General features: G+C 32.1%; 1 protein-coding gene across 1 annotated transcript in view; it reads left to right on the forward strand.

Moving 5' to 3' along the window:
- Positions 1 to 693: 693 nt before the first annotated feature.
- LOC108690240 overlaps positions 694 to 9,011 on the forward strand; it is a 36,851-nt gene continuing 28,533 nt past the window's right edge. The window contains exon 1 of the mRNA XM_018197427.1: positions 694 to 1,065. The gene's annotated coding sequence lies outside the window, so the exon portion shown is untranslated. The remainder of the gene's footprint in view (positions 1,066 to 9,011) is intronic.

The raw sequence follows: 9,011 nt of genomic DNA on the forward strand, positions 1-9,011 counted from the left end.
AAGCGACGCGACACAAATAATTATAACATTTCGCACTTCTCGGGAATAAAACATATTTCTGGAAACTTTCTGAGAAGCATACACATAACTATCGTTCTTCTTGCGGATAGGCAAAACATCTTGCACGATCGTGAGGCATGTTGCTAGCCCGCAGACAGCATGTCGCACTTTGACGTTTCAAGAAAGTCTTTCGCATACGAAGAGAAACTGATAATCGACCCCATTAATCTGTCTCTAAAAAAGGTTTCCAACAGATAAAAAAGTAAAAAAAACGTTGATTTTTCCATCATTTAATAGAAATTTTTCCAAAATCGCGACAGGATCAGGAAGTCACCAAGTCAAAAAAAGTCAAGATGATTTTATTCTGACATCATAAAAGTCAAGACGTCAAAATAATGATTTTTGGTTTAGAAAATTTAACTGTTTATTGACATTAAGAATGAAAATTAAATCATTTTGATTTTTTGTTGACTCTTGTGTATTCCTTGGAATGGAGAACGATGATGGCGCGAGTCTGCGTCTCATGCGTTCAAATCTCCTTTTGCTTCGCCTCGACTCTCGCCTCTCGCTCTCTACTACCTACTCTCTCGTGAAAGTACTCCACCGATCGGCAGGCAGGGGGAGACCCTCCTCGGGAACTTGCCTTTGGTACCTTGGTAGACGATTACCACGGCAGTCGTCGTTCGACCGACGTTCACCTCGACTTCGCTTTCACTTGACCGATCCTGGCGATCTTGCGATTTCGTCGCCATCATCGTCGTCGTCGTCGTCTTCGCGAAAATTTTCTCATCGTCCAGGAGTACCAGGTGACATTCACGGCACTCACATTGCTCGCGATTGACGTAAACGGATATTGCACAAGTGAGAGAAGAGAGAACGAAAGAAAGCGTGCGAAAGTATAGTGAAAACCCAGGCTAGTCCTCATCGATCGACTTGAGCATCCCAGTGAAGTGGATCCAGGAAACGGATGTGATCCTTCAGTTTCATCCGTCGACTATGATCACCCGCATCGAGAAGATATCAAGGATAAGAATTCAGTAGAAAGCGAATCGCTTAATCAAGCAAGTATGAAACTACTTATTGTTCTTCTTCTGTCTTTTCAGCAATTTACCGCATCAGCATTAGCTTCATGTTTATTAACACTTGAGTGTCATTGAAGCTCAATTAGCAGTTGCTGCTTATTAATCATTAGTCAATGTTCTCTTTTTAGGAGGTACATTTTATTTCCTACTATTTTAAATTATTACTTATTTTAAAATATTATTATCTATTTATTATTATTAATATTATTGTTATAATTTTTTTTTAATGTCAGCTTATTTTATTTACTTTACTAGGTACTTTAGGTGTATAAAAAATATTCTGATAATAAATCATCTTTTGTTAAATTTACTAAAATTTGATATCTTATAATAATAAAGTATTTCCGAAGAAAATAATTACATTCAAAAGTTTTTTATTTTACGATTTCTAAAAGCATTTTTAATGTAATTCTTAATATAATTTTGATAAAATTGTGTAAATCATGATCTCGTATTTTTTTAATGGCGAAGACTTCTTGCAACTCCAAATATGTTCAAAATCTTTCATTACTTGATTCTTTAACAAAAAAATATTAATATTTTAATCTTAAGAATATTTTTTAGGAAATAGAAGCACAGTAGCGATTTAATTGATATTGCTTATATTATAATTAAGGCTCTCTATTCTGGTGAATCAAAAGTCTTTCAAGGATTCTCTCTATCTTCAAACTTCTCGGATTATTAAAAACTTGATAATTCAGGAATTAAACCATGAACTGTAGAAAATATAGAATTATGATTTAACCAAGATCCTTTACGCCATAATCACGGCTTTACTAGGTTAATTTCCTACTTATTAATCGCCGCGAGCAGAAATGAAAGTAGTTTTGTTGCGTGTCCCCTTTATGCTGTTACGCGAAAACTATGCGTTCACAATTTCCATACGGAAAGCCTGGAATTTCGATGTTTTCGGGATTTCAGGCTAAAACATAGAATTCGGAAATCGAGGATAAAAGTAATTAAATTATATTTTCTAACATACTAAAATAGCGCGGTGTTTGTATAGGTTATCTAAAATCTTATAAATGAGAAGTTGAGAACTTTGTGCGCTCGACTGTGTCAGAAGACAAAGACGTAATAATATTATAGCGAACAAGATCGCATAATGGAAACGCGAAAGTTGTGTCATTAGAATTATTAATATTAGAACAAATCTATGTTTATTATGAATAAAATTTATTAGAGATTTTTAGGATCCTACAAAACGAGATGAGAATAAGAATTTAATAAATAATATAAAAATAGTAAAGCTAAAAGAGACTGAGGATATATAAATTTATGGAAATTACAAAATAATCATAAAAATCTTGATTTTTTTTTATATAAATGCTTTAAGTATTTAATATGATTTATACAAAGTTACCTTATGATACAAAAATTAATTGTCCATTAAATAAACAATATTTAAAAATATTTATTTGTTCTAAATCTTCGTAACAAATCGGTGAATTTCAATAAAACTTTGCATAAGTCATTTTGAAAACTTATACTATATCTAAAATATACAAAAATATTTAGAGATCTTTATATTTTGAATTTTATAATAATAAAAATAATAACAAATAAAATAAATAAATAATAAAAATAGAATATTATAAGTACAGTCATATGTATATGTTTGTTTAAAGTATTAATATATATGTGTTATTATATTTATCGAAGTTCCTTAAGAAATGGTCCAGAAAGATAATGAAAGGACTCAAGGAACAATACCGTAACGGGAACGTGCTGTGTGTCGAAATGGTCTCGTATTTACTCCTAGAACTTCATTGATCGTCTTGGAAGATGAGAAAGGGGGCGGCGTGCGAATCTCCGTGACGAGAAGATGGTGCATTGCGAGAGATCGTGGCTCCCGACAGGCGGTAATTGCATATTTATGGAACGACATGACCTTGCGCCCGTTACTTTCACTATCGCCGATCCCGAGTGCAATTGCGCATGGTGATCCGCCGTGTCGGATCTCACGATCGCGTTAATAGCTGGTGATAAAAACGCGCGATAACGTAACCAAGAAGTGCGGCGTCTTCAATGATGAAATGCCTCGTCGTGATTGTCATCGAACGCGTGATGATTTTTGAGATTTTTATGAGATTTTACTCGAAGAATTTAGTGACGTCATTATGTCGAGCGTCATTGATCAATAGATCCGCCGTGATACCTTTCATTGTCAAAGATTAAGGCTGTATCATCCATACAGTTCCTGCAAAGTAAATTGAATTTGAAAATGAGTGTCGATATTTGTACTTTACATTTAAATAAATTATACGCGAAAGGTATATGAATAACATTATATTTGTACTTAACAACATATTTTAAGTTTAGTTACCTTAATTATTATTAAAAATTAAATAGCATTGTCAAAAATCTCAATTTATAGTATAAATACTTTAAATATTCAACATAATTTATATATGAAAAGTTTCATTGCAATGCAGAGACTAGTTATTCTGTAAATAAATAATAAATAAATAAGTTTTGTTTGTTTACAGAACCACTACCCCTACAGCACAAAGCCTTGCAGTCACATTGCTGCAACATTGCAAAGATTTTGTAGCGATATTGCTGCAAATTCTGTGCTGTATGGATAGTTCCTGCATTGTAATGAAATTTTGTATAAATTATCTGAGCAACACTTTTACTTACTGCAACACTTTTTCATTAGTTTTCGATGGAATTGCATATTTAAAAAATTTATAAAAATATTAAAAATATTAAAAAAGGAAAAGATATCTTAAATAATACTCACAAAAGAAATATTTTATAACAAATATTCATACTTTTTGCTTCTATAAAAATACTAGGTCACAGTCAATTCTTACGTTAAGACTATCTTAAATATCAGAACAGTAAGATGTCATAAATCAATCACAGTTATCAATCACGTTATTATTAGCGTCTTCAGACATTACTTAAGTCTTGTAATAAGAATGAACTAAATACCAATCTTTACTTCCGAGTTAAAAGAAAGTCGGCGCAATTATGATATTAACAGTAAGCGAATTCCCAATAATAAGTCTCTTTCGATATTTTTCACCTATCAATTTCTTTTTTTTTACGTATCAAGTGATATATTATCGCGATATAGGTCAAAGAATTGATTACACGAGCTACACAATAAAAATCTGTCATCGATACCGCTACTAGATCAGAATCGCTTGATTTCGCGGTGAGAAAAATCTGTGAACGTGTGTGATATGAGCGGATAATAGATCGATAGGATCGAGAGATTCTTTTGCGAGAAGAGCCGCGAGAAAATCCTTGGCTTTTCTTTTCACTTCCTGCGTGGATCCGAGATCGCATCGCGCGGCTATCTCCGGTCACAGAAGTTGAATTTCGTTACTGTTTCTGTTCCGTGGCATGACACGCAGAAAAGAAGAGAAAGTAAGCGCATTATGAGGCGGGATACCGTCACCGTTGTTGGAGAGTTTCGCGCGATTTCGCGAAGTTGCGCGCAAATTGCCGCGATTGCGTAGGGGAATTTAAAAAAGCATAACGGAGCTGCGTTTTGGCTCGAAAATTCGATCGCGAATCTTTCAAGAGATTGCGAGGTAAGCCTTTTCTTCCCTGTGATGTTCGAACCGAATTGTATAATTTTAGTAATAATTGAAATGCACGAACATAATTTGGTTAAGTCAACCCAACTTTGTTAATCGATATCATTGATGAAAAATAGTTGATATATTTTAATTATTAAATGACGCATATCTATGAACAACTTGATAAAATGTAATTATGCAAAGTGAAATCTCTCGGCTGTGCTGAAAGAAAGGTTAATGTTTAAAAATAGAAGTTCTTTGAGCAAAGGCTTTGAATAAATTTAAGATTAGCTTGACAATTAGAATAAATTTAAGTAACGCGTGTTGCTGATTTATATTGGCATCATTTAACATAATACGATTATGTAAAATAAAGAATTAGCCGCGAAAAGGATGCTCGCGAAATCGCAAGTTGAAACTTTTCAAAATGATACAACGTACAAATTAAATTCAATTTATCCAATAATTAATATCTACATTTATATGCAGATAATTTAAATAGATGTGGAAGAATATTTTTTTAGCAAAATTAATTAACATGTATTTCATTCATTTATTTTAGCGTGTATTTAAAATACATTATTCTTAACTTATTTTTCACTTACTTATAAATTATATTACTTTGACACTAGAAATGTTGAATTTAACACAAAATATTTAAATATATAACATAATCACATTATGTTAAATTAACATTAAAAATATATCAAAAATTCACCATAAAATTTTAACAAGATGGATTGTTTCCCATAACTACAAAATAGGTGTGGGAAAAAGTTGGTGTTTTTTTAATGCCATCTAATGGGAAGAACGCCATGAACTTTTTCCCATACCTAATATTTTTACTATGTAAAAATACTTAATCAAGCGAAATCTACATATAATATAATGTAATTATATCTAATTTAGATTAAAAATATTATTACATAATCCAATCCAAAACAGCAGCTTAAGTAAATCACAGCAGGACAAACAAAGAAATGTATTTGCGCGATGAAAAATAAGTACAAATCATTCGAACGATCAATGTTCGATACCAATTACTTTACAGTGCATTTTGATGTGTATACATAATCGGTGAGAAATGATGGATATTTGCTAGGATTCTCCTTCCTTGGCGAAGAAACGGTCGTATGTGAGTGGTCCTGAGAAAAAAGGTTCGTTCACGATCGAGGATGATGAACTGGATTCGGCTGCCGATCGTCGCGTTAAAATCCATTCTCGAAATATATTCTCTCCGGCAAGGTCGTTCTTTTCCTCGTGACCTCGCGTTCCTCCGAGAACTCTGACTCTCTTCAGCGCATGTGACTCACGCTTACACTCGCGAAGCGAAATTCTCTGGCGATCTACTCGTGCGTGGCAGTCCGCTGCATAGCCTGTCTCGTCGAAAGTTCGATAGAAGATTGGCGATAGATAAATAAACTTCTTGTGGAACAATTCCTTCCTGATAGAAGAAACATTTATCACATTATATAACAAAATCTTGCATAAAATTTAATCTGTTTAAGAATATATTTATAAGAATAAATGCAAAAATATTAATCTTTCACAAATTAATAATTGTTAAATTTTAACTTTTTCTAATCTGATCTTTATTCCTAATCAATGGATTTTTATTAAACAGATTTTCTCTAACCCTTTTTTTTTATAAATTTGATTTTATTATACCAATTGAACTTTAAGTTCTTTACTATCTTCGATAAATAGATATTCTGTTAAACAAACATTTCATTAGTTTTAACAAACGAAAGCTTACAATTCATTATTGGCAAGTCCGTCTTTTATTTTGATGGATCTTTTATTATAATTCTCGAACGCAACGCTTGTATCGTAATCCACAGGGATAACTGATTATTAGAAACTCAACTCTTAACTGCCAGCTGTCTTCGATCAATCGCATTCCCTTTCGCAAGCAATAACAGTTCGTCGCACCCGATCGCGTGCATCGTCCCAGAAACTTATTATTCCGAATTGGTAGCTAACGGTATGCGACTTCCTCACAGTTTCGACACGACTCGGGGAGAATTCTAAAAGAAAAATAAAAATCGGTCAAGAACGATCAATAAGGTTTTATTGACAGAATATTTTCTTAATTCTTTTTAATCTAAAAAAAAAAAATTTTCTTTGTGGATTGTGAAAAAATTAATTTATACCAAATAGAAATGTGATATTATTGTATAAATTAAGTTATTATTATATAAATTAAAACTAAGTCCATTAAATCAATAATTAATTTAATCATTATATATTAATAATTAATATATTATGAGAGCTTTGCAGAGGCACAAATTGACTCATTTTATCTTTGTTTCTTACTGATTATTGGACAGAATAATTCTTGTTGTCACTTTGTGTTTCTTGCTGGAAAGCTCCCTATATTAATAAATAATATGTTAATAATTAAGTCAATTATTATATATTCATAATTAAATAATAATTTTATTTTATATTAAATGATAACAGAATAATATAAAAAATTGATGAATAACATGATAACTATTAAGCGTTTAATTAATTTAATTAACTATTAGTGTAATCAAGTTGAAGTACTTTTCATTTCATGAATCTCTCTTTTCTCGCGAAGCGCATTTCGCGGTTACATCCCGCGACGCGTCTTCTTATCGAGAGACGTAGACGAAAAAACGCGAGGACGAAGGAGACAAGAAGGAGAGACGAAGGAACGCGAAAAAGAAAAGGCCGGGAGAATGCACATATGGGACTAGTCAAGCGGCGCTGATTTTTAGGAACGCCAGGAGAGTCAGAGGGTATGCGGGGGGAGTCTACGAGGAATATGCCGCGGCGCGGCCTCGAGGACGACAACGACCGCGGAACGATGGCGTAGCCCGCCGAGTTACAGTCGACGTCCTTGCTACGTTATCTGCCACGTCGTTCGTTTCGTTTCCCTTTCACTTTCAGCTGTAGTCCAGGAACCAGAAACCCCGGATCTCTTTCCCGCGCTGAACAAAGATACGTGCGTCCGTATCGCAGGCTGTGCCCCGTCGATGGGGGAACGTGTGCTAGATGTTGAGGAGAGATAAATGCGCGAATGCACGATGATGCCTCGATAAACGCCAAGTTCGTTAGGTCACCGTAGAGTAACTGTCCCTATTAACTTTTAAACCAACTTACTCATTACTAAATTAATTATTAATTATTGAAGTTTTAATTTTGTCTGCTTGAGATCAGTATCGGTTTTTCAATTATTTCTTTTTCTTATAATATTTTTTTTAATGTTAATGTTTTATAATGTTTTTGATAAAAGTAAAGAAAATGTTTTTGTCCCTATTAATATACCTCTCCAAGGGACGATAGATCTATCAATGTGTCCTCTATTTGTGTATCTATTCGCGCATTTCTTTTTTGATTCATTTTAACATATAGTAGTTTTTAAAACAGATAATAAACATAAGTTAATTGTTTTAATTAATATTGCATAAATCATTATCTTAATTATACTTATTACAATTTCAATGTACATTCATATAACACAACTTTCAGTTTAGAGCTGAAAATTTTGCGATATTACCGGATTCATAAAAATTCCTTAAATCTTTTAAAAAATTACTATACTTTAATAGTTAAAAAAATAGAATATTATTTTTGGTGTCATATAAATTAATAATTTAACTTAAAAAAATATCTTTTCTTATTTATTTATGCTAAGTTTCTTTACGGCTTATTTAAACCAAAAGCACATTAATAGGGACAAACACAGTGATAAGAACAGATATTCTATGTTGATGATATTTTTTATGAAAATTATGAGGTCACGCGCGCAGATTGCGACGAATTGATTAATGATGGATTAGTGATTAATTAGCGTTCATTGAATTGTGATCGCGGCTAATAATGCGTGAATGAAGGAAAGAAAACACTGTTGATTAATAAAGTAAAATAATAAATTTATTGTTGAGCAATAAAGGCTCATGAACTGTAAACTCAAGAATAAAAGAAGTTGAAGGCCGACATAAGTCACAGCAGCTGTCATGAAAAATAAAAATTTGTTCGAAGAATTATCAGACGAATTTTTATTTAAATTTCACTCAGTTTGCATTTTATTGTAAATTTAATTTTGCATCATTGTAAATAATATTAGGTGTGGGAAAAAGTTCGTGGCGTTTTTCCCGTTAGATGGCATTAAAAAAACGCCACGAACTTTTTCTCACACCTAATATATTATCAAGTTGATTTAATAATTGTGCGAGTCAGAAAAAGATTGTTCATTATATAATTTTTTTATACAGTTTTTAAGAAGATAGAAAGTTTGATTTAGAATTAGTAACTTTTTATCAAAAGAAAAATATATTTACTGACTTTATATATTAAATCGCAATGCTTTAATGCATTTCTCCAAATTTTATTCATTTTATATAAATTTTAAAATATAAAATTT

The sequence above is a fragment of the Atta colombica genome, unplaced genomic scaffold (assembly GCF_001594045.1).
Source record: "Atta colombica isolate Treedump-2 unplaced genomic scaffold, Acol1.0 scaffold30, whole genome shotgun sequence".
Taxonomy (NCBI): Eukaryota; Metazoa; Arthropoda; class Insecta; order Hymenoptera; family Formicidae; genus Atta; species Atta colombica.